This window comes from Scyliorhinus torazame, chromosome 4 (genome assembly GCF_047496885.1).
Source record: "Scyliorhinus torazame isolate Kashiwa2021f chromosome 4, sScyTor2.1, whole genome shotgun sequence".
Taxonomy (NCBI): domain Eukaryota; kingdom Metazoa; phylum Chordata; class Chondrichthyes; order Carcharhiniformes; family Scyliorhinidae; genus Scyliorhinus; species Scyliorhinus torazame.
Genome location: NC_092710.1, coordinates 136,005,225 through 136,032,946, shown reverse-complemented (window position 1 = coordinate 136,032,946; position 27,722 = coordinate 136,005,225). Strand labels below are relative to the sequence as shown.

Here is a 27,722-nt window from a genome sequence, read left to right as displayed (position 1 = left end):
TCACTCCAATGTTTGGAAAATATCTGTGCCTGCGCACTTTTCAGGAACAGTGCCAGCAGTAGCTGCATGATTTAACTTGCCATCTGTTTCAAGTTTAGACAAGACAGCAGCAAATGGCCAAAAAGGTGAATACGTATTTGAGTTTTATAAACACATTCATCAAATCATTTTCCAGTGCTTGGAGGCACAAGCATTAATGCTGCACCAGATGGTAGAAATTATTGATGATGATGAAGCCTCTACATTTTTAAGAGATGCACAGGCATGAAAGATACCTATTCTGTTCTGTCTGATTGCACAACCTTGAAAGCTGATGGTGTGGTGCAGAGCTCTAGGGAGTTCTGTATCATGAGTAAAGAGGATTGTATGCTTTCTGTCTCAAAGCATTGAACCCTGCAGTTTATTAGCCAAGAAAACAGAAGCACGGGGCAAGAAGAAAGGATACAAACAAATTAAAATAAGGTAATTCGGCCCAGTTAGCACCATAGCTAGGTATAGGCATTAGAGTGGACCCCAACTCATGGTGAATGGATCCCCAGTGGGTATCTGGGCAGTTCAGCTTGTAACTTTACATTGTCCCTCTGCTCCTTGGTCCTGTTGAACAATAAGGTGGAGCCGGTAATAGGATCAGCCCCCCACCCCCCCCCACCTCCCCCCCCACCCCCACACACCCCTCCCGAGGCAGCAATGAGCAGATTAACGATGGCACACTGACGGATTGGAGATGGAAATCTCAGTGACTGCTACTTACTAGGGTCTAGAGTCTGGAACCGTACCAACAAAAGCAGCTCAGCAGACACTACACGAATCACTCACATGGCTCGAACCAAAACAATCAATGGAAATGATGCACTGAAATGATCCCAAGGACAGGATGGACAGGTGGGAAAAACAGAAGGAAACTACTCCTGGTCCTCATACATCAGGAGCCCATTCCTGGGCCCCACAGAGCCGGAGCTCGGCATTTACACTTGCTCAGATTTGGGCGGGTTTGATGCTAATTATGTAGCCCATGACAAAAAATTAGACCCAGACCTTTCAGGAATGCATTTGATGACATCAAATATTATTGCGGAAAATAAAAGCTCATGGTATAGGGGGTATAATATTGACATGAATGGTAGATTGGCTGGCTACTATGTAAAGTTGAAGCGCATGGGATTGCGGGTAGTATCTTTAGCAGACTGTAAGCAAAATGTTTGAATTTTCTGAGTGGCAGGCAGTCACTAATGGGGTACCACAGGGATCTGTGCTAGGACTCCAACTATTCACATTAATTTAACCCTGAAAAATGTGAGGTGACACTTTGGAAGGAGTAATTTGATAAGGAAATATTCAAGGAATGACCTGACACTGAGAAGTTCCAAGGAAAAAAGGACCTTGGCATGTTTGTCCATAGATCTCTGAGGGCAGTGGTGAAAAAGGCATATGGGACACTTGCCTTTTTCAATCGAGGCATAGATTACAAAAGTAGGAAGGTCATATTGGAGTAGTATAGAACTTGTGAGTCCTCCCGAAATCCATTACCTCACACTTTTCAGGGTTAAATTCCATTTGTCACTGTTCTGCCCACCTGACCAGTCTGTCTATATCGTCCTGTAATCTAAGGCTTGCCTCCTCACTACTTATCAAGTTTTGTGTCATCTGCGAACTTACTGATCATCCCCCCCCCCCCCCCCACATTCATGTCTATATCATTAATGTGCACTGATACATGCAGTACACCTCTGGACACAGGTTTCCTATCACAAAAACAACCTTTGACAATCACCCTCTGCCTCCTGCCACTGAGCAAATTTTGGATCCAATTTGCCCCGAATCCCATGCGAGTCCTTGTCAAACCTTACTTGAAGTCCATGTAGACTTCATCAACTGCATCACCCGCGTTTGCACACCTAGTCACCTCCTTGAAAAATTCAATTAAATGTGTTAGACATGACAAAGCCATGCTGACTATCCTTGAGTAATCCTCCAAGTCAAGATTAATTCTGCCCCTCAGAATCTTTTCCAATAATTTCCCTATCACTGATGTTAGACTCACTGGTCTGTAATTGCCTGGTTTTCCCTACTTTCCTTCTTGATTAATGGCACGTTTGCTATTCTCCAGTCCTCTGGCACCTCTCCTGTGGCCAGCGAGGATTTGAAAATTAATGTCAGAACCCCTGCAATCTCCTCCCTTACTTCAAAAGCAGCCTATGATACATCTCATCTGGACATGGGGTTTTATTCACTTTTAAACCTTGGTTACCCCCATGCCCATAATATACTCATAAAACACCTTGGATTTTTCTTTATTTTGACATTCAGTTTTTTAATGCTCCTCTTCGCTCTCCTAATTTCTTTTTTCTGGAGCATCCATGGTTTTCAGTCCCCTGCATCTGTCATAACCTTACCTTTTTTTCCTTATCCAATCCTGCATATCCCTTGATATCGGGAGTCCTCTGGATTTCTTGGTCACACCTGTAGATAATATTACAAATATTCAGCAGTGTGACCTCCCACCAGCAGGTGGCACAAGATATCAGTCAGGTGACATCTGGCTATCAGCAGCAGATTGTAAGGCATACACAAGGGTAGTCCCGCATAAGGGCAGTTCCAAGGGTGTCTAAAGTAACTCTGTAATAACTTGGTCTAAGAGTCGTATAGTTACTCAACCACATGTACATTAATAAATCATCATTCTGGCACCAGCAGTTCTGCAGAATCATTGCTAGACAAGAGCATGGAACACAATATGGTACCAGCAGTAGTGAAGATTTGAAGGTAACATTTGGACTGAAAGGCGAAATTAAATTGGCTGAATAACTGACCTGGTGAACAGCAACCATTGGCGACTCAACACAATAAAAGACACTGAAGTTCGAGATGGAAGGTTTAAATGCACCCCACCAGCTTCAAGTATCGGGTAACATAGACAAAAATTGGTGAGTCTTCAAGCAGCAGTTTCAGCTCTATGTTTCGGCCCTTGGCCTGCAGGCACAGCCTGCCGAAAAGTGAATTGTGTTGCTGCTGACGGGTCCACAAGCAATTGAAATATCTAATACTTTTGCTTTTGACAATGAGCAAGAGATACGATGAAGTCATTGGGTACTTTGGTCGGCAGTGCTCCCCCAAAAAGAATGAAACATTCGAGGGATACATTTTCCATACACGTACCCAGAAACCAGGCAAATCTTTTGACGGTTTTGTCACTGACTTGAGGCTGAAGGCCCAGTCCTGCAATTTAAGTAGTCTGAAATTTTCAATGATCCGCGACCAAATTATATTTGGGTTATCAAATGGTGTGAGAGGTTGCTGTGGGAAGAAGATTTGATATTGGAACAAGCAATAAAGGTTTGCCATGGGAGCGAGTTAACTGCACAGCAAATCAGCACACTCAATTCGAATCAGTTTGGCGCCAACATATAGGAAGACGCCAGTGCCATTAATGCTGTGACCCACATCATGAAGAAATGGGGTCTCAGTGCGGGTGGCCATTTTAAGCAGCCAACAGGAGCCACCATCTTGTGCCAGAAATGTGGCAATCAACATGGCCCACAGCAATGTCCAGCCTTTGGAAAAGTCTGGTGCGGTCATGTCTTCATTTTGCGAAACTGTGTTTTTCGCACCCTACAGGGGACCCAAGCAGATCAGTCGACGCAGTTAATGAGATATCTCCAGACGAACAGTTCTTCATCGATTTCATCGCAACCAAGGACCAGAAGAGTCCGACCCATATAGGTGAAGATATAATCTCAAAAAATAACGACGTTAGTAAGAAAACACCTGATGTCATCGAAACCAGATGGAAAACGTTAGTGTTCTTGAACGACTCATTAGTACGATGCGACCTTGACATGCGAACGAGAGGCAACCTCCTCAGTCTGTCCGCTTTGCACAGGCTGAACGCGCAGCCGAAAGTCGGTGATCGGCCGGGACTGCCGGTACACTACGGTACAAAAGAGATGGGGACGTTCGGTGAATGTGAACTTGAGCTTTGTGTGCACGACACAACATTTTATACTGTGGATATGAAAATCGAGTCCATCCATAGTAGCGGATATATGTGAATCCCTGAACATAGTTGAGCGACTGTATATTCCAGGAGACAGGTGTCCAGCCGAACTCAACAGATCCCAGCAAGATATGATGGTGTAATCATTCGATTAGGATTCATCAGACATCCAGGCAGAGGATGACCAATCAGATGAAGAGAAGGAAGAGCCAAAGAGCATTCCAGATTCCTCAAGAAGGTGTATGTACTCAGTGGCATGATACAGGAGCATGATGAGCCCATATTAAAACATCTACAAGATGTGAATGTTAAATGTTCAGAGCATGAAAAGCCGAGGAGCTTCACTCTGGAGTTTAAGTTCAAGCCTAATGAGTACTTTACAAATGAGGTGATTATGAAAGTATACCAGGTGGAATCGCAGCCTGATGAGCTTGGATCATTATTCCTTGATTACCTAGAAATCATGGGGTGCACAGGCTGGAAGATCGACTGGAAGAAAGGAAAAAATGTCACGTTGAAAACAATTAAAACCAAACCGAAGCACAAAGGTCGGAGTACTCACAGAACAGTTTCGAAAACTGTGCTAAATGTTCCACAGCACGGAATGTTAAAAAAAAGTTCGGCAGCAAAACTCGATGCTGACTTTGAAATTGGCTGCCTCCTGCGCAAACACATAATTCTGTGTGCAATGTTGTATTTTACAGGAGAAATTATTGCAGACGATACTGACTCTGATGATGAATATTATGAAGATATATATGATGACTTCCAAGATGATGCGGAATGTAAAGACATGGAAGATGAGCCAGATGAAGCCGAATATGAAATGTCCGTGAATCCATCGTAAACCCCTCGATGAAGGGGCCTGAGAAGCGCTGCTCCGGTGATATGGCCAGAATGACGAGGTGGTCACAAGGGATGCCCAGACCGCATAGGACACTGAGAAGTGTGAGAGCTCTGAGATGCCGCACTCCAAAATAAACAGTGAGATCGCAGTGGCTTATACCTCGGAGGATCAGCTCCCGAACAAGCTAGTAACAGACGACATCGTACCAATCCTGGAGAGGTTTGCTCCAGAGGCTCATGATGAATTGTTTCAGGCCTCTGACGTGCTTCCGGATCCTCAATGCTACTCCACCGGAAGATGAGTTGGAGGAGCTGATGACTTTATCATTATGCAGCTTGACGGATCACACATACGTACTAGAGCAAGACCAGGATGACCCATTGTCTGGGTCGTCAGGGCAAGAGAATGTTTGCATCATCATTTCCAGTGATGAGCCATTAATCGTTGTTCCAACAAACCAAGAAGGGACAGCACCTGATGTTATAGATGTGATTTCCACCCAGGCACCAGAGAGCGAGGCACTCCAACCTCGAGATGAGGGCGCAGAATTGGGCGTGGCCACACTATCCCTTGGAGACACGTCAGTGCCAGAGGTCCTAACTGAGGATCTGTACAGGGTGCAGACCAGCTCCAAAACAGGGGTTGCCAAACCCAGACATAAAAATAAAAGAATTCGCCAGACGATCGTTAAAACAAGAAAGAGGAAGTGGAGAAGAGTGTGAGAGCTAGCTCATCCCACTGGCTGAAACAAAGGAGAAGATGTTGACGTTGTGATTGACAAGCCAGAGGCAGAAGAGACAGAGAACATACAATGAAGCAGCAAACAGCATTGTGGGAAGAAATGGAAAAAGAAGAAATTGGTGACGCATGTGTGGCATCACGGATACATGCCTTCCAAAGGCACAATGTAAAAAGGATACGGAGTAAGAGACCGGCTCGCAAACCGGTCTTCAAAAAAGCTGACAACAGCCCAAATGATCACTGGGGCGATCCCGTGAGTGAGGCAAGGAGCTGTGCGATAGGGACAGACACTGACCAGGCATATCCTGCCTATGAACAACCGAGTTAAAATTGTTTATATTGTTTATGCATATCACAAATGTATAAAGCAAAGATAGTAATCATGTTTGTACACAAACATCAATATCTCCTAAGGAAGGGGGATGTGGTGGTATGCCTATAGATAATGTTATCAATACTCAGCAGTGTGACTTCCCACCAACAGGTGGCGTAAGACATCAGTCAGGTGACATCTGGTCAGCATCAGAAGGTTGTAAGGCGTACACAAGGACAGTCACAGATAAGGGTAGTTCCAGGATGGTCCAAAGTAGCTCTGTAATAACTTGGTCTGTATAAGAGTCTTATCGTTACTCAACCACATGTATATTAATAAATCCATTGTTCTGGCTAAGTCACCAGCAGTTCTGTAGAATCATTGCGAGACAAGATAACGGAACATCTTTACAGGAACATGTTGGTAATGTTCAGTTGTTCTTTGAAATATTTACATTTGAAATTACAAAAGCAGGGAGGTCATGTTGGAATTGTATAGAACTTTGGTGAGGCCACAGCTGGTTTTCTGTGTGCAATTCTAGTCGCCGCATTATACAAAGGATGTGATTGCACTGGAGATGTGCAGAGAGCTTTCACCAGGATGTTGCCTGGAATGGAACATTTAAGTTATGAAGAGAGGTTGGATAGGCTTGGGGTGTTTTCGCTGGAGCAGAGAAGACTGAGGGACGACCTAATCGAGGTGTACAAGACAATGAGGGACATAGACATGGTGGCCCAGTAACACAGTGGTTAGCACCGTTGCTTCACGCCTCCAGGGTCCCATGTTCGATTCCGGCTTGGGTCACTGTCTGTGCGGACTCTGCACGTTCTCCCCGGGTCTGCGTGGATTTCCACCGGGTGCTCCGGTTTCCTCCCACAGTCCAAAGATGTGCAGGTTAGGTGGATTGGCCATGATAAATTGCCCTTAGTGTCCAAAATGGTTAGGTGGGGTTACTGGGTTACAGGTTCCAAGGGCCGGTGCAAATTTGATGGACCGAATGGCCTCCTTCTGCACTGTAAATTCTGTGATTCTATGATTCTATTCAATGGACAGGGTGGATAGGGAACAGCTGATCCCTTTAGTTAAAGGGTCAGGTACAAGGGGCACAAGTTCAATGTGAGGATCAGGAGGTTTAGAGGGGATTTGAGGAAAACCTTTTTACCCAGAGCGTGGTGTTGTCGATTTATCTCTACTAATTGGTCTTTTCTGTGGCTCTGTTCCTATGTTTCTTTCTATATTCTCTATGTCCGAATGCTTAGAGTCGACAGGTATCAAATGATACCATCACAAGTTTCAACCGGCTATCGATCAAAGAGCCCAACACCAGTTAGTTAGCTCAAGGTCAAGGGTACTTTATTTACATATAATTAATCATGCAACATAAACACTACTAGTTAACTACACCTATCACTAAGAAAACCTGTACTTAACTTCGGGCACCCGGTTTAGGTCAGGAAACAGTGGCCGCTCGTCAATTCTGGATCTCTTGGATTCTAAGGGGTAACTGCTGCTCAGCTGGGCTTATCTGTCTGGTAGTGGGATTTGAACTCTAACTTGCTTCTGGTGTTGCTTCAGTTGGCAATGGCCGTGACTGGGGTACCAAGATCAAAAGAGAGAGAACATATGGCAAACTCTTCCATTATACTTGGGGGGATTTTCGCGCTCTTTTAGGCGGTCCTTCGATTTGGGCCTTACTAATTGGGTGATCCCTGATCACTCCTTTCGATTCCTTAGCCAATAAGTGGGCGGGGATCTGGATGACTGGGCGTGTCTCAAGCGGTCATTGACCCCATTTTTTGCATTTCCCTTGGACAGGGAGTGCCGCCGAAATGTCTGGGACTGTCCCGGTAGCTGGAGTACCAGTCCTTTGTGTTGGGAGAGATGGGCCATCTACTGCTAATCGGCCTGATTAACATGCTAATGGGACGGAGTTTCGATGCCGTCTGGACTTTGCTGACAAATATGCATTTCAGGCTCTGAGCCTGCCTGACTCTTGGCTTGTCCATTTTACCCAGTCTTTGCGAGTTGCTCTGTACTTAGTTGGAAGTGGCCATCCCAGATGGCTACAGTGGTGATGGTCTGGAATGCACTGCCTGGGAGGGTGGCAGAGTTGAGTTGCCTCATGTCCTTTAAAAAAATACCTGGATGAGCACTTGGCATGTCATAACATTTAAGGCTGTGGGCCAAGTGCTGGCAAATGGGATCGGTAGGCAGGTCGGGTGTTTGTCCTGTGTTGGCGCAGACTCGATGGGCCAAAGGGCCTCTTCTGAGCTGTATGATTCTGTGAAATGTCCGGCATTGAATCTAGAAATTACTGACCGCAACAGTTTTGACAAATTTGTCTGATTTTCATTTGTGAAGCATCTTGGATTGATATTCTACATTAAAGATGCGTATTAAATGTAAGTTGCTGAAATTGCATAGGGGTCCTATTTAGGACCTAGGATCACGAGTGCCTACACTACTTTTTACCTGATGGATGCCTTGCCAGTGCCTGGTTCGTAGTTTGCTCTAGAGAGATTTAGTTGTGGAGTTTTCAATAATTAGCTATCGGTGAAAAGGTCTTAGTGTCAATTCCCTGTCTTAAAGGCATAGTTTATACCATCAATCACTGTTTCATGGACTGTGTGTGCGATAAGTATCAATCAGACAACAATGCTTTGTCCGCATTCAGCAAGCAGTGCCAAATCATATCAGTTTATAATGGGATTCCCGATTATCCAATTGAACTAAACTGATTAAAACAACATGCTTGTGTCCTAGTGGAGCAGACTTGATCAGTCATTCACACTGATTAGACAATTGTTTTCAACACAATTAATAAGACAAAGCCAAAAATCTTATCATTTTCAGGAAGCCAGTTGAGGAAATACTGAGCTCAGTTTATAACGTATTCACAATGAATTTCCTCAGACCTTCTACCACTGCACTGCCGTCACTTGACTGGAAGTGAGACAGAAACCCTGGTGTTGCATGCTAAACAGGCTTTTTGCCACATTCACAGTGAGAAGCTTTGGAGTGGCGGGACGTCTGAGGAAATTGAACAGGTTGAGTTTCCCCGCCAGGTTGTGAGTTCCTGGGAACCACATGTGGCTGTTACAGTCCAATTATAGCCGAATGACTTTCCATTCCAGTACTTCCCTGAAATAAGGTCTTACCAGCAAATGTACACCGAGGGGCGGGTAACAGTGTAAACCCCCCCTCGGTCTGGGTCATTAACACTGCAATTTATAAAAGAAACATGAAAACGTAAATGTTTAAGAAGGAATTGTAATGTAAAGAGCGATATGTGTATAATGTTATCAAAATTGAATGGAAGAAAGTCAAGGGAATGTGTAACTCTGATGGAAATGTACAGTCAAGACAATTTGAAATGTTCTGTAATGTTTATGATAGATTTTATGAATAAAGTATACTTTTTGAAAAAATAAATAAATACCATTGAGCAAGGCTGGGATGCAGTTCCACTGCACCTGTTGCCTTCCTGTATCACATCCATATGGTTATTCTCCATGTGTGAGCACCCAGCGCTACAAAATAAAATCACAAAAGCTGTTACGTTTGCATGGTTTAAGACGCTCAGTCCTTTTGCGGGGCCAAAGCTAAATTTACGGATTTGAATTTTAGAGACGACAGCCTGCACCTCTACAAAATCAAGAAATAGAGAGAATGGTTAAAATAAAAGAGAGAATGGTTAAAATAAAAGAGAGAATGGTTAAAATAAAAGAAACGAAAAGCTTAAAAGAATGATCAAATCGCATTACTTTTGGGGGGCTAGGGAACGGGAGCAGTAGTGGTCTCTTTGAGCAAGTTATTTGCTCAGTATGGTCAGTTTCCCCTGTGTCGAGCACTTTAATAAAGATAGGAATATACATTGTGCTGTAGGACATTATGGAACATGAAAGCAGCTTAATTAGCAAAACATTGTGCTAAATGGGCAGATTTCTGACTTTGCTCTCACACCGGGGATCCTGAATGTCTAGGGAGCTGCTATTGAAATTCAGACACTGATTTTCCAACTATTAGTCTGGCATCATGCAGGCAGGGCACGAATTTCATCCTGTTGTGCTGGAAAGATAAAAAGTCCTGAAGTTCTGAATAAGTTGCAATTGAGTCGGTAGGTTAGTTGGAGTGCCTGAACTGGATTTTTCAGAGGCAGTATATTTTCCAGTTTTTTCGAAGGCCTACTCAATCCCTAAAAAAATGAATGCTTATTTGCAATCAAATTAACGGGTAGCACTCAGAACCCGAGGCTCAAAGTGCAGAGCTTTACACATATCTGGAATGGAGTGGAGGTCAGTGTTCTCCTATTCATTGATTTCTCCATTTTTACTTTCACTCACTCTTATGGACATAAAGCTGACCGCACTGTCCTGACTGATCAATTGTTCATTGCCGCCAGTGATACTTTTAGAAGGCATCGTGATTTGGCGATAAAGTTTATGAAACAGTGCTTGTTTCCAGCTGAAAGTACCAATGCATTTCATGACACCATTTCCTACTTTGTCCAAAAAAAAATAATCAAAGGACTTTGGCTGCAGTAAATCAGAAAATGTATACATAGGTTTTGAACAAAATCTCAACGAGGACATGAGTCTAGGGTCGTAAACTATATAAAGACATTTTAATTTGACTGAATATTCAAAAATAACTCACTTCCTTACTGGAAGGCTTACACTAATATAAACAAAATGCAGAAATGAATGCAATTTACTCAATGGAAATCACAGAAGTCATTTTACATCAGCTAAAGATTTCTCCTGCAACTTTTTAAAATATACGGGCATGGCCTTGAAAATAAGTTGACTCCAGTCCAGCAGCTTATGAGAGGTAACTATCTAAGAAGGACGTTGCAAAGTGATTTTTCTGCTGCCTTTCTTTAAATTAAACAGTGGCTTGTGCTCGTGTGGTGAGAACAGATGATCCACTAGAGAGCTGTTGCCACTTCCAATTATACAGCAACCACAAGTACCTTAGTCAGCAGCCTGCGGGCAAGACCTTCTGGTATTTGTTTGGAGGTGTGGTGTTGACACACCAGCTAGGCAAAGGGAGTGGCACTAATAGCATACTGAACACTTTCACTAATAGATTTTGGAAGTTCAGCATTACCGCCAGTGATCCTTTTAGAAGGCATTGTTGTTTTGCAATACAGTTTAACTACTTGTGGAAAAGTGATTGTTTTCAGCCGAAAGGGCTGATGTATTTCATGATACCATTTCCTACTTTTGCCCGAAATGATAATAAACATAGGACATATTGCAGAATCCAGTGAAATGTCTGATCCTGTCAAAAATGACACCAAGATAAGCAGCACAACATAGGCATTATACTTTTAACTACCACATTGGGCTAAAACTGTCATTGGAAATCAGTCACTAGTTATAGAAACTGCCAATTTTCATTTTCATTGAGACCTATGCTGTTATCTTATCAAGTTGGATTACTCAAATGTGGAAGAAAGAAGGTTAATAAACATCAACTGCTCAGAATTTCCTGTAAATATAATTATGATTTTTGTTCATATTCGTTCATGGGATGTGAGTATTGTTGCCAAGGCGATTGTAATTGTACAAGTTAATTTTATAATCCTAATTTTTAGAATATCTTTTTCTAATTGGAACAACTAATTTTTGAGGAAATTAATCAGAATTTGCAGGATTCATTTACCTTTCACTCTTGGATACTGATTAATTTTCTGATTATCTTTGAGATTTCCGGTATTCATGGCTTGCCAGACATTATTTCTCTAAACTCTCAGCGCAGAACTTGTCCTATTGGGGGTGCGCATCATAAATACAACTGGATGGTCCCTTTGTTTTCCAAGCTTCATGGACCAGTTCTTGTGGAAGACATATGTTCACATTTTTAATACAAATGTGAATTTATAAAGAAATCCAGAGATTTACAATAGTCATGGATCTTCTTTTAACTGCAAGTCTCTGTATATATTGAGTGACATGTTTCTAAGGGTATAAATGAGTCCTCTGATATAACTGAATTGAAGAAGACTTGGTGACCTATGCCGCCAGTTTTGCTAATAGCTGTCCTCCCTAGATAGCAGTGAGGTATCTCCTTCCCACTCAAACAGTTCACAAATGCAGTCAATTGCAGTTGTCAGGATTAAAGACAAAGTGTATCTTTGTGATTACGGCTTTGTTACCCATTCCATAGTTTCAGGATTGTGCTGAGAGAATAAAAGACAACGATCGCACTGCAGAGAGTTGTGACACAAACTGTCGATTTCGATTAGGTTCACCTTTTTCAAAACTTCTCCTTGTAGTTATCATAATAGAAACACATAATGTGAGAAATAAGTGCCAGCTTTGGGAAACAAATTCCATAACTCTTTCTGTTATTTCATGACTGCTGAAGTTGTTTGAAGACTAAGAACGGACCTGTCGGAACTGGAGATTTACTTACCTCAACACATTTGAGAAAGTAAAATATTAATTTTCTTCACTTTTAAGTGTGATAGAATAGGCATGTCCATTAGCTGGCAAAGTAAATGTCATGGCTGATGGTTAATGTTTCAAATACTGCCCTCTTTGAGATACTTAAGGAATGTAGACTCTGGTTTTTTAATTGCCCAGGAATATAGTATAGATGACAATTATCATATAGATGAAAATGGAAAAGGTATTGTTGAATTATTTTATAAAAATATTACTAAGAAAGTTGGACTTTCCTTTTTGTTGTAATTGTTCACAAGATCAGAGGGTAAGTTCAGCTCCTTTACTTTCATCCTTCGAGCTCAACTCTGACTTCCTCCCATTACATCCTCTCATTTCTTAATTTACTTGAATGTCATGACCTCACTGCAACCTGTTCCAGCAATAATTACCCTCTCTATGAAGAATTCTTTACTAATGCCTGTTGAAAGTTTCTCCTGCTCCCCTGGTGCATCCCTAAGTAAGAATTACGTTCTTTAGCCAGATAGATATTTTATGCATCTCTTTAAGGTCCCCTTTCCTTTTCAAGGCTGAAAAACCCTTGCCAATCGAATCATTCCTCTGAACCTCTTCTATTGACACTGATGTTGCTGTTATCTGCTACAAGGGCCCCTGCATCAGGACACCAGATGTGGCCTGACCAGAACACCGATAAATTCCTGCATCGCCTCTTGGGAATAGACTCAACTATTCCATTGTTGCTGGGCCAAAAGTCTAGAACATTCTACCTAGCTGTTAGACGAATGGACTGCAACAGTTCAAAAAGGAAGCAGGTGCTCAAGGATATCAAGAAGTGGGCGAAAGGTTTTGGCTTTGCCAGCAAAGCTCAAATCCTAAGCATTCTTTTTCTTAAAATTATGTCCAAATACTCCCGCAATCGATTATTTTTCTGAAGCTCAATCTCCCATTGATATTCAACAACTGTTTGCTAACTTGACTTGTCTCTGGTTTAACTCCCCATAGCCTTTCTTTATCCATTTTGGGAAATAGTAATGAAAACAAAATGCGGCAATACAACTCAGGTGAGTCATTTGACTTTTGCTTTAAAATAATAATCTTTATTGTCACAAGTAGGCTTACATTAACACTGCAATTAAGTTACTGTGAGAAGCCCCTAGTCGCCACATTCCGGCGCCTGTTCGGGTACACAGAGGGAGAATTCGGAATGTTCAACAGCGCGTCTTTCGGGACTTGTAGGAGGAAACGGCGCACCTGGAGGAAACCCAAGCAGACACGGGGAGAACATGCAGACTCCACACAGACAGTGACCTATGTCGGGAATCGAACCTTGGACCCTGGTACTGTGAAGCACCAGTGCTAACCACTGTAATACCGTGCTGTCCATAAACCTATTGCTGTTTTGGTTTGGGAGATTAGGGTTGTGAGCTAGCTCTTTCCATGGACACAGTTAAAACCAGCTCCCTTCTCCTGGTGGAAGAATCAAAGGCTGGAATTTTACACCCTCCCAGTGTTGCAAGGCAGGACTGGATTGTAAAATTGGATGTCAGGCCAGTGGCACTGTTCCCATTGCCTACCGTCTCCTGCCTGCTCCCATTGTGCTTTTACTAGTGCCGGGGGCGACATCAGTTGGCCCACTCATTTGTGGGCCAATTGAGGCCCTTGTGATCAAACAATGACCACTTAAGAGCCTCCTCTAACCTCAGCTGGGGGTTCACCTGCAATGGTGAGGTCAACGCCTAGTGTCCAGCCTGCCAGGCGTGGTCGCCATCAAGGCTCCTTTTTGAGCCCCTGTGTCCATTAAAGACCCCCCCCCCCCCCCGCCCTCCCCCACCCTATTCTTCTTCCCCTACATTTTTAATCGCCCCTGTCAACACTGCCCATGGTGAGAGATCCCATTCTTACCTCACGGTTTAGGCTTCATTGCAGTTCCTGGTGCTGCTGCGGGGACAAGAAGCAACCAGTCTTCTGATTGGCCAGCAGCTCCCAATGGGGACAGAAGGCCCACTTTAACCCAATGGTCGTTAAATGGCTGCGGGACAAGCCAGCCAAGCCGGGGTGGCCGCAACCCCAACCTTCACACTAAGGATGTGGACCCTGCCCTCTACGTAAAATTCAGGCTGTAGACTCATGCAAACCTGGGTCTATCAATCTACCACCGGATAAGGGACCAAAATTACCAGTGTACCTATCAGGAGCCAGCTTTTGTGGTGTTCACCTCCCAGAATCCAAATTACATCTGATTTCGCTCAGTGGGCTAGACAGCTAGTTTGTGATGCAGAACAAAGCCAGCAGCGCGGGTTCAATTCCCGTACCAGCTGAGAATTCTGAATTCTCCCTCTGTGTACTGAACAGGCGCCAGAATAGGCGACGAGGGGCTTTTCACAGTAACTTCATTGCAGTGTTAATGTAAGCCCATTTGTGACAATAAAGATTATTATTATTATTAAAATGATGCCATTTTAAAGTGGATTTAGGAAGGACAATTAGTGACTGAGTTAAATTCTGTTTCAACTATACGGAATCCATAAAAAATGATTCTGTGTTTTTCATGGAAATTAAAACCCTGCTTCTTCCATGAAAACTTACAAGTTGCACTCCACAGATCTGGTCATAGAAGACAGGCTGTACTGATGGAGTGCTGCACTATTGGAGATACAGTCTTTTGGATCGGATGTTAAATCAAGACCCACCTGCCCTGTCAGGTGGATGTAAAGATGCCATGGCATGATTCAAATAAGGGTTGTCCTGGAATCGGTGGTGATATGCCTGTGAATAGTTTTGTACATAGTAATGCGACCTCCAACCAGCTAGTGGCGTCAGACATCGGTCACGTGATGTGAGAAGCCTGCCAGTCTGTAGTAAGGCGTACAACAGGACACTCGCACATTAAGGTTACTCCAGGAGAGTTTACCAAACTCATTGAGTAACTTTGTCTGTGTAGGAATCTGTTCGTTATCTTTCCACGTGTTCAGCAATAAATCATTGTTATGGTTCAGTAACTAGATGTTCTGTGTACATCATTGCAACGGCAAGGCCACAGAACACAACAGAATCCAGGCTGTCAATTATCCCTCCATCAGCAAATGAGTTTGGTCATTTATTTCATTAATGATTGCAGGACACAATTTGATTCCCACATCTCCTGACACTAACACAGTGGCTACACTTCAAAATATATTCCCTTGCCTAGGAAGCTGTTTCAAACATCCTGAGGTTATGAAATATGCTGGTTAAAGATGGAACGGTGAACTCAAGATGCGCGTTGGAACCCTGTGGAGGTCCAGACGTGCGGACCTCCATGGGAATTTTCAGCTTCCGACGGGCAGTCCTCCAGTTCCCTGCGACCCTCCGCAAATGTCTCCAACTCAGATTCTGAGTTAAGAGTTGGAGACTTCAGACATGGAACTTCCAGGAATAGCCACCCAGGAAACGTTAGGCAGAAGAAAACCTAATCTAACTCCGGGCTAACTACACAACTGACTCCACAAATATGCCCCAATCCAATCTGACTACCCTTCCCCGACTAAACCCAACTACCTACCTGACCACCCGACAACCCCCTGACCCACCCAACACTTCTCTAACCACCTAACCACCTCCCTCACCCAGACTATCCCCTCCCCCTGGCAATCCAACGCAACTACCCCTCCTGACCTTGCATTTGAAAAGTAATTCTGATTAAATGCTTGAAAAAAAGGAATAGAGAAGGATCTTGGAGGGGCTATGCAGATACAGTGGAGAGTGCTAGAATTGAAAGAAGCACTTAGGGCAGAATGGCCTCTTCTTGTGCTATAATAGCTGTAATCCTACTGTAGCTCCCCTCAATTAAATCTCAGCCCAGAGAATGGATTAGAGATGTTGGTGCTAATCTGAGTCTCAGACAATAACCGTCAGTGACCACACAGAGAGCATTCTTGGAGTCTCTTATTCAGTCTGGTAGTCATATCACAGGCAATATATTCATGTATTATAAATGGCACAAAAAGCAGCAACAAAACTGAACACAAGTGACAAAATAGAGTGGCCATAAGGAAATGTTAGAGAAGATTAAGTTTTAAGCATAAAAGATGCGGTTAAAGTGCAGTCTGGTCAAAATATCAACATCCTGTCAGTCATCGGTGACCAGGAATTGACCTGGACCAGCCGTACAAATACTGTGGCCTCAAGAGGAGGTCAGAAACTATGATCATGTTGAATGGCGGAGAAGGCTCGTGGGGGGGCCAATTTTGTATGTTCATATGTACGTACATATGAACATACAAAATTGCCCCTCCCACGAGCCTTTTCTGCCATTCAACATGGTCATAGCTAATCTCTTGACTCCTCAAAGCCTGTCCACCATTTGCAAAGCAGAAGTCAGAAGTGTGATGGAATACCTCATCATCATAGAATCCCTACAGTGCAGAAGGAGGCCATTCAGCCCATTGAGTCGGCACTGGCCCTTGGAAAGAACACTCTACTTAAGCCCACATCTCCACCCTATACCCGTAACCCAGTAAGCCTATCTAACCCTTTGGACACTAAGGGGCAATTTAGCACGTCCAATCCACCCTAACCTGCACATCTTTGGATTGTGGGAGGAAACCGGAGCACCCGGAGGAAACCCACACATGCATGGGAAGAAAGTGCAAACTCCACACAGACTGTCACCCGAGGCTGGAATTGAAACCGGGTCCCTGGAGCCGTGCGGCAGCAGTGCCGAGGCAGTGTCATAGTGGTATTGTCACTGGTCTAGTAAAGCAGAGACCCAGGGTAATGCTCTGAGGATCCAGGTTCAAATCCCATCACTGCAGACGGTGAAATTTGAATTCATTAAATATCAGGAATTAAAAGTCTAATGATGACCATTGTCGATTGTTGTAAAAACCCATCTGGGTCACTAATGTCCTTTAGGGAAGGAAATCTGCCGTCCTTACCCAGTCTGGCCTACATGTGACTCCAGATCCACAGCAACATGGGTGACTCTTAACTGCCCCCTCAAGGGCAATTAGGGATGGGCAATAAATGCTGGCACAGCCTGTAATGCCCACATCCCATGAACCAATAATAAAACCACTGTGCCACTGTGACGGCCATACTCTTCACTTGCCTGGATGAGTGCAGTTCCAACAACACTCAAGAGGTTCAACACCATCCAAGACAAAGAAAGCCACTTGATTGGCAGCACATCCACTCCCTCCACTACCAATGCCCAGTGGCAGCCATGTATACCATCTATCAGATACACTGCAGCAACTCATCAAGGCTTCTTTGACAACAGCTTCCAAACCCGCAACCTCTGCCACAAAGAAAGACAAAGGCAGCAGGTGGATGGGAAAACCACCACCTGCAATTTCCCCTCCAAGCCACACGGCATCCTGACATGGAACTATGTCACTGTTCCTTCACTGTCGATGGGTGAAATCCAAAACTCCCTTTCTAACAGCACTTTGGGTGCACCTACAGCTCATGGGCCATTGCAGCAGCTGCTGGGGTGGGCCCTTCTGGTGTCCCCCACCCCTGACCCCGAGCCACAGACACAGCCAGAACAGCAAGTGCCAACCAGCGATGAGGGAGACACCGACATGGACAACAGTCCTCGACCCGAATCCCAGGATACGCCAGAGCTCGAGTCCAGGGATGACACAGATTTCCCATCACAGCTGTCTCCAACACCCTCCACCATCCCAGAAACATTCACCTCGGTTGGGCATGTTAGCGAAGAGGCTCCTGGGGCACTATCTGGAGCACACCACACACTTGCTCCAGTAAAGCAGGTGGAGGTAGGAACTCCCAAGGGGGCAGACGGTTGGAGAGCAGGCTGACCCCAGAGACTAGCTGCCGGTCAGATGGGTTTCGGGATTCCAGGACGGATGGTCCCATCGATCCTGGAGATGCCAGCGTAGAGCCAGGACTATATGAGGGATTGTCGGCTAGCATCCAGCACCTGCAGGAGTCCAATCAAGTGTAGGTGGTGTCGACCATCCATGCCACCCAGGCCAACACCACATGGGTGCCGTCCGTGGTGCAGGCCTTGGGGACAAAGGTTTCGGCCAATGGATCAACATGTCCAAGGCCTGGGGCTCTCTGTGCAGGTGGTGGCCGAGGCCCAAGACAAGGATGCCATCTCCCAGGCAGCTATGTGCCAGAGCCTGGAAATTGTAGCGGCGCACCTGAGCAATGGCCCAGTCACAGCGGGCCATAGCTGAGAGCATCGCCGGCATTGCCCAGGTGCAGGCCAATATGGCACAAAAAGGGAGGTGGCCCAGTCCCAGAGGGAGATGGCACAGTCACTGGCTGATGTGGCACACACACAGTATGATGTGGCACAGTCCCAGACAGAGGTGGTCCACTCCCTGTGCTTCATGGCCGCGAGCATGCAGACCCTGGTCAAGAAGGCAGCTGGCCTCCAGGACTTGTAGCGCCAGGATGCGCAGCTCATCGCATAATGGGTTGTAATCATCCTCCATCACATAGGCCATACACATTGTTACTGTCATCCATCCAAGAGTCCGCACCCCACAGTGCGGCAAGTAGGAATCACGGAGGTCATTTCAGGCCGGGGGGGGGGGGGGTGGACGTGGGCGGGAGGAGTGTGGGGGTGGGATGCGGTGTCTGAGCCATGGCCAGTCCCTCGCCCCTAGTCGGTGAACCTGGAGGTGATCAGAGCATCCTGTGCACTTTGGTCCTGGCACACACACTGTGCAGTCTCCCCTGTCTGACCTGGCTCCATGTTCTGCCCATCCTCTCCCTCCTCTGTAGTGATCTGTACATCTATACATACATCTGCACATACACCAGGGACTGCAGACAGATGTAACAGCCACAGCATCACTAGAGGGCATCAGAGACGGGTATAAAGGGTCCAGCCCAAGGTAGGATCTGCCTCTTTCAGAGGCACAGGACTAGTGAGCAGCAGCAGACAGAGACAGCTCAGCATAGGCAGTTTACCTTAGCTTCGCTGGTCATACCTCTTGACTGTATTATATCTAGTTAAGCTCTGGAAACAGAACAAACCCATTGAATAAAGTATTTGTGTTAACTGGAAGTCTACAATCTTTATTCAGACTTAGAGAATAACATATGATACCTGGAGTGATTTTAGAAAGCTAGCTAGACACCAGCAAGAGAAGAAAAAATTAAACCGGATATTCGACTGTTGAAGACTTCGCAGCAAATGGATCCTCGAGGACTAACTGATTCGATGGAACTTGTTGGAACTCCCTGGCAGCTGGAAACAGCTGGTAATTTAAGTTATAACTAGAAAATGTTTGAACAGCTGTTCCAAATATTTATTACAGCTAATGATTTAAGCACTGCCTCTGACGCAATGAAAATAGCCCTACTACTCTCAACAGGAGGGCATGAAGCTAGAGAAATCTATAATTGCTTTAATTACTTAGAAGGTGAGGACAACACCAAATTAGAAGTTATACACAAAGAAATTCGCTGAACACTGTACGAGTCACTCTGGTGAGATGCTGGAAAGATTTAACTCTTGTCAGAGAAACGGAGGGCAAGCTAATTCCACAAGGCTGTGATTATGCTGATTTCAGAGACACTGTGATAATGCATCAATTAATTTCTGGACTATCTGATAAAAACTTGAGGGAAGAACTTTCACAAAATAAGTATCTAACTCTAGAAATCGCTATACAAAAATGCCTTGCTTATGAACAAAAACAAAATCAATACTTTGAGTCTCTACAAACACAGAATCATCATTTAGAAAACAAAATAGTTAAAAATGGCGCGAACACTCACCACGAGGCGGCGGCAGGATTGATTCGGAGGAAGACGGAGGTTTTGAGCTGCAGCCATTTTGAGAAAGGAGCTGCACATCCACAGTTGCGAAAAGAGCGCACAGTACAGGAAACTCGGAGTGCGCACGGGCAATCGAGTCCCACGCATGACGTCGCGAGCGTCATGACATCAGAGGACCAGTACCACGCCCACTTAAAAGGGGAATGCACGAAAATTAACAAAAATAAATTTAAAGCCGCAGAACCCAATTTTCTTGCCTCAAAAGACTGAACAATGCCCGAACTTACACCAGTCTTCAGCCCAGCATGTATGACATCCCGACTCGTGAGTGCAGGATTATGCTGCGGCCTGACGCCAAGAAACAGAGAGTGGTCTACGCACCACGAAGGGTCCCAGCCTCCACACAAGATGATTTGTTCATTGAACATGAAGAGAACGATCACAACTCCGAAACAAAAAGCGATGATTTGTCTTTCGAACAATACACACAATACTGCTCAGACATGGCTGAGTTATTCGGAGATCCTGATCACAGCATCAGCAACATGGTTGAAAAGCTCAATACGACTCTTCTCATGGTAGATGAATCCAATACCATGGTGCCATGGCAGATCATCGATACATAGGATGACAGCAATATCCAAGACGAAGAAGACGCCACACAGAGAGCACAGAACAACTCTGTTGAGAGAGCACAGATCGACTCTACAGTGAGAACACTGCACGACTCCACAAAGAGAGCGATGACAGACTCCACAGAGAGAGCGATGACAGACTCCACAGAGAGAACGATGACAAACTCCACAGAGAGAGCGATGAAGGACTCCACAGAAAGAGCGATGAAGGACTCCACAAAGAGAGCGACGCAAGCCTGCAGAAAGAGAGTGATGCAAGCCTCCACAGACAGCTCGGTGACAGACTCAAAAATGGAAGCAAGCAAACACTCCATAGCGAACCCCATGCATGTACAAGACCATGAAGATCTATCAAGCTTATTTGAGCCACCGGAAGAAGACACTGAATGTCTACCCACTGTATGTGAGACAAGTGACGAAGAAATCACAATTCCCATACAGGATGTGCAGGATCACAGAGAGACTGACATATCTCAGCTCGTCTGCACAGAAGCACTCAATAATCAGAGGACGGCCACCCAAGAGTCCAGAGAGACCATGTCAATAGAAATCCTGAGATTTTGACTCCAGAAAAGGAGCACCAAGAGTCCAGAGAGACCACGTCAATAGAAATCTTGAAGATTTTGACTCCAGAAAAGGAGCACCACAACCCACAACAAAATGAAATCGTGAAGATTTTGACTCCAGTAAAGGAGCACAAAATGATCACAGATGATTCAAATGAACCTGAAATGTCACCAAAAGAGGAGCACCAACAAATCAATGATAATTCAAGTGAACCTGAAATGACTCCAAAGAGGAGCACCTAGAAATCAATAATGATTCAAGTGAACCAGAAATGATTCTAGAAGAGGAGTACCGAGTAAGCAAAGAAGAGGAATCGAATCCACCACAAATGACTGATGTCACCAACATCAATGCAACATCAGATAATTCTCACAATTCTCAAGAAGATACGCTCAATGTAGCAGAGACCACAAAGGACACTGACACCAATAACTGTAACAATGACTCAAATCATCCACATGGCACACTCATTGAGCGCAACAAGAACAATAAAAACTGCAAGAAGCACAGCAGAAACACGAACAACAACAGCAACAACAAAAACACCATGCAGCGCAACAAGAATGACAAAAGCAACAAGAAGCATCCCAGAAACAACACGCACAACAAGAAAAAGAACAAAAATAAAAGCGAAAACAAGAAAAACAGAATCAACAAGCACGACAAAAAGAACAAGAACGACAACAACAAGAACACTAATGAAAACAACAAAGACAGAAACGACAGAATCAACAATGAAACCGCGACCTGTACAACATGGTACAACTTTGCACGTGAAGGACAATGCCACAGCACACTGCGAAACAATGACAAGACTACAAACATGCCATGGCATGATAAAGAATCTCACAAATTCACATCTGCTCCAGAACAAACGAGCAAAACAGCTTTCACGAACGATGACATACAGAATCAATACCACAAACACAAGAAAAGGTCAAGGTCAGACAATGTACGACACAGAATCGCTACCCGCAATCAAATGGAACAGGGGAAAAAGGTGTCCACATCATTAAACGACTCATCAGCAAAGCAGCCGAGTCACGTTCCGACATCAACCGAGCTCTGTTATCGTACCGAGCAACCCCATTGAGCTCAGGACTGTCGCCAGCGCAAATGCTCTTCGGCAGAGACATCCGGACAACCCTACCGGCAAAGCAATTCCGAGTCCCCGGCTACGCACCAGTTCTCGATGACATGCGGGCACTGTGCTCCAAACAAAAACTATACAACGATCAACATGCGATCCCACTCAAGCCACTGACAATAGGTGACACCATCAGAACCAGGGACCCAGAAGGCGGATTGTCTGAGTCAGCCACGGTGATCAGGCAGGAGGCATCGCGGTCCTACATTGTCAAATCGTCTGCGGGAGTACTTTTTCGCCCTAACCGCCGGGATCTACTAGAGATTCGACCTACAACGCCAGTATTTCGCACACTGGACTTGACCGAGTCCACAGGACGTTCCTCGCCACACAATGCCAGACAGTACTCTTAATGACATCAAATCATCATCCCTACTACCACCGTTAACCAGCAGAAGCCGTAAGGCACCTGAACGCTAGATTTGTGACGACACTTCAACGCACGCACAAGACGAATATAGACATTTCTCACGATGGATTCACAACACTGTTAATTGTTTCTGTATTACTGTTATCATTTTCACAGTGTGCAGGTTTGCATATTCTCACCACTTGTTATGCACGGTTTTCTTGAGGCCAGTCTAGAAAACATGTCCAATAAAAGGGGGGGGCGGGTGTAGTGATCTGTACATCTGTACATACATCTGAACATACACCAAGGACTGCAGACAGATGTAACAGCCACAGCATTACTAGAGGGCAGCATCAGAGACGGGTATAAAGGGTCCAGCCCAAGGGAGGATCCACCTCTTTCAAAAGCACAAGGCTAGTGAGCAGCAGCAGACAGAGACAACTCAGCATCGGCAGTTTACCTTAGCTTCACTGGTCATACCTCTTGGCTGTATTATTATCCAGTTAAGTTCTCGAAACAGAACAAACCCATTGAATAAAGTATTTGTGTTAACTGGAAGTCTACAATCTTTATTCAGACTTAGAGAATAACATATCCTCCACATCCCCCTTGTTGGACGGGGACTGGCGTTCTTCCTTCTCCTCTTCCAGCATCTGGTGCCTCTGCTGTGTGGGTGACCCTTGCAGCGCTATACTGGAGGGCCCCTCTAGAGCAGTCCAGGCTCCTGAACCACATCTTCAGGATGCAGAAGCACTGCTTGATCACGCCCCTGGTCGTTGTCGCAAGTCTCCGCATCGATCTGTGACCTCCGATAGATGTCATCAGCCACAACCGCAGCGGATAACCCCTCAAAGAGGCCAGGGACCATCAGGTGTGCCAGGATGAAGGTGTTGTGCACACTGCCCAGGTATCGAGAGCAGACGCGCATGATGCGCAGCTGATGGTCACATACCATCTGCACGTTCATCGAGTGGAACCCCTTTCGGTTTGTGAAGAGCAGCCTGTCATCTGCAGGTGCTCCTAGGGTGACATGCATCCCGTCGATCACCACCTGGACGCGGGGTGTCTCAGCGATGGCGGCGAACCGCTGCCTGGGCATCCTGGTGGGCTTGGTCCACATTGATATGGATGCATTGTGCCGATTGGACAGGGCCTCTGTGACGGTGCGGATACATCTCTACACCAAATATGTGAGATCCGGAAGGTTTCCCACTAGGTGCCTGGAAGTACCCCATGGCGTAAAGGTTCAGGGCGACCAACAGATGCGGGTGTCCTTCCCCATTCCCCCGCGATGCCAGGTACACCATGAACCAGCAGATATGTTGCACTGTCCGCCTGCTCATCTGGAGTATTCGACGGCATGCCTGGTCCAGCAAGTCCTCGAATGACAGGCGCTGCTGGTACACGCGAGGCTTCCTGTGGCGCTACTGTGGCCATCGCCCTTAGCCGGGCAGCATGTTCCCCGGCTGGTGGGTGTCAGCCAGTTAGGGGAGTGATATGCCGGATTGTAGGGTGGAGGGATGGAGAGTGGGGCTGGGTTGCAGGCGTTGTGGGATGGAGGTTGGGGGTTGGGGTATGGAGGTGATGGGGTGAGGGGCACCCATATAGCTGGTGTCACTCTGCAGGACCACGCGCCATGGTGGATGGCAAGATGGCTGCCTTGCAGGCTACGGCAATGGCAGTCTGTGCCTGGACATCGGCCCAGTCCCATTGGGGGGCCACTGCGGCCCTTCTCCCCTCACCGCCTCCCCGCCAACTCCTCCCCACCCCAGCCAGCACGGCCAGTATCAGCACCGGCATCCCACAGTTGTGCCTCTCCATATCCTACCTCCTCTCTCTACCCTCATCAGCCACGGCTCAAGTTTCCCGATTTTTAAAAACACAAGTGAACCTCGCCGCCGTGAATTTCCCCCAGTGGAGGTGGAAAATCGCGGAGGCCCCGGAGAATACCGGGTCAGGCCCGCTAATGATATGCAAACAGTGTTTACTGTTGTGCGGAGTAGAATGCATTGACGCCGCTGTCGAGGCACCGGAGAATTGTGATTTGGCGTGACCCGGTGCCCACCACGATTTCGACGGCAAATCCGATTCATCGCCCAATCGTCTTTCCCGATTTCAGCGCCGGCCAACGGAGAATCCCGCCCAATATGTCGATAGTGACAGATTAGCCATGACAGATGGCATCTCCATTCACATACTGTATTTTAAAAATATGTACAAAACAATTGAAATCTGATTTTCATCATTAATATGTTTCCAACGAGTGCTATAGAAACCTGACACCCGCTGTGATACAAGGCACATGGAAAATAATTGTCCCATCTTTGAAGGATCACCTTTTGAAAAATACACTTCCGTTGCTTTTTTTGTAACTTACTACATTATAATCATTTAATCCCTTACTTATTTCTGATCTACATTCAGTGACAAACATTTAATGGTTACCAAAGCAGACATAAAACCATTCCAAAGTAAATATCTTGTTGAGAGTTGGGGTTAATTCTTTGTTATATTGTTACCAATAAATTTTGAACTAAGAACGTGAAAGAGAAACAAAGCCACTCATTCTTTTCCAGTGTAGTTTGTAAAAATCCAAGGGGACAGGCCATTGGATCCAACTAATTCATTATTTTCTTGATATCAGGAATAAATAGTTTTAACAGGACAATTAGTATCAAATCTGAAAAGGAGAATAACATTGAAATATCTGTTTTTGAAAAAGAAAATCTGTACCGAGCCTCAGGCCTGCTTCAAACTCATTTGCTGAGTGGCAAAGCCAGGATCCTGACCTATTACACATTGAAACAGAGGACAGGTGCCCATGGCTAGACAACCCCACAACTGCAAACCTCTCCAGAACTCGCTTGCTCGAACAGCACATGAAAGGGCAAACAGAAGCATGCTACAGTGTTCTGTCAAAATAAGGGATCTCGTCAGTGACAGATGACCAAAATTCAGTGGAAATCTACGAGAGGGGCCTTTTTTCTTGACACAAGGGAATTAATGATTAACTTGTAAATTGTAATGTGAACATGGAAATTGTAATGTGAACATGGCAATGCCCCACAGTGACGGGCGAAAGTAAAGAACGTGTTACTCAATCAGCCCATTGGAAAACAATGTCATTTTTTTCACAACAGAGAAAAGGATACCCAAATGTGGAATAGCCAATGGGGTCCAGAATTTCTGCGGTTAAACAAAAAAACATAAGAAATAGGAGCAGGAATAGGTCATTCGTCCTTTGAGCTTGTTCCACCATTCAGTAAGGCCATTGCTGATTGCGAGAGCCGGCTTGAATGGCCAATGGCTGACTGTTGCTCCTATGTCTTCATATTTGTTTTTTACGGCAAAAGTTACAGCTCATACTATCATAATACTTTGTGGCACAGTAAACATTGAATGCATGCTTGACAGTTTGTATCTTAATTTGACTTCATAATCCAACTATGATCCCAGTTGGTGTTTAACTGGATGGAAAGATCCCAGAATGGAACTGTGGCTCAAAAGGCCGTACGTTTAAAAAATAAACATGGAGGAACAGAGTCACAGGACTGCTCATTAGTTTAAGCAAGAAATAAAACATTTATTACTTTTCCTGAGTTACAAAGCCAGGGCTCAGAGAGTGGTCAGGGGCGAACCCCTAATCCAGCTCCTTGCCTGCTCCAAAAACCAATTCAAATTCAAATTGAATCCAATTCATTGTCGCCACAAAAGGGACATACCACATCTGAGCCAAAAGGCTACTAGACTTGATCTTGTAAGGCCGAGAAAAAATTGGATTATGATACAATACTCCCCCCTTTGCTTAACAATTACACACAGGTTTTAGGTTGGACAGATTACAAAGTACATCTTAAAGTACAATAGTCCTATTAACACAAAAAGTCCCTTTTAAACCCACAAGATGACTGTGGTAGGAGACACTCATCTCTGAACCCACATTGATGTCTGTGGATTTCTCCTCAGAATCCTCCCAGACGATTGTCTCGTGAGAGTTTCCAAACTCCACTCCCAAAAACATGATTTAAGATCTTCACTCATAATAATCATAATAATCATTCCCTTCACGGTTTGCATCGCTATGATGTTGACTTTCAATCTTGTTTATCAGACAATTGAATCAATGGTAATTAGACTTTAAGACTGTTTTAACTTTCTTTTCCTGGAACAAATAAGGAGGTGAAAATTTCCCCACATACTTGGGTCCTAAAAAGCACCCGAGGTGGCGAAGGTGGTGATTTAAGCTGGTTTAGCCCTTGTTTAACGCATGGCACCATCTTGGTAAAGGAGCTGATGGATACGCACTAGGAACGACTGAGGGACTTATTGAAAATTAAATTACTTGCTAGCGATCATTAAAAAAACTGCTTGGCACCTTGGTGGTTAGCATTACAGATAATGACCTCTTTGGCCAATGATCAGCTGAATACGAGTATAGAAGTCACTCAGGAATTTGAAACACTTCATAATGCCATGTTCAGCCTTCACCGTTCACTTGCTAATTAAGATGGATGGTACTGTGCTTGAATGGAATTTTTGAGACACATCAGGACACGTTCGGGGAGACTTTGTCAAGGCATCACCAGCATTGATTAATATCTTTTTTGGAAAATCACTGAGGTTTACACCGAAAAATAATGAGTTCTGTGCTACTCTACTTTATCAGACACTCAGCAGGAGCAAGAGAATGCTTACTCATGGGCATCGTGCTAGGTCTGGATGAGGAATGGGAGGCAGACAGATGACCTAGGACGGATGCCTGAGGAGGTTGTACTTTACTGAGGTCATTATAGATTTCTGTGACCTTGTGGAAGACTCAACCCCATTGCCCTGCCAGTAGCTGTCAATCTCTCAGAACACAATTGTTATGGTACTGTAAGCTTTCAGGTTGCGAAATCTGGGGTTGGATTATGCGTTGCGAGTCTGCCCCACTACCGTTGCTAACAAGGACGGGGGATTTTGGTACACCATTC

At 45.0% G+C, this 27,722-nt stretch overlaps 1 protein-coding gene across 7 annotated transcripts in view; it reads left to right on the top strand.

Annotated features, from left to right (window-relative positions):
• The window catches only part of fam110c (family with sequence similarity 110 member C), a 242,255-nt gene that overhangs the window by 93,210 nt on the left and 121,323 nt on the right, over positions 1-27,722 (top strand). The window contains exon 4 of one of the 7 annotated variants that reach the window (XR_011940673.1): positions 7,711-9,307. The exons of 5 other annotated variants lie outside the window; for them this stretch is intronic. The gene's annotated coding sequence lies outside the window, so the exon portion shown is untranslated. Of the gene's footprint in view, positions 1-7,710; positions 9,308-13,307; positions 13,367-27,722 lie in introns of those variants that run through there. One more of the 7 variants, XM_072498650.1, reaches the window with a different exon arrangement.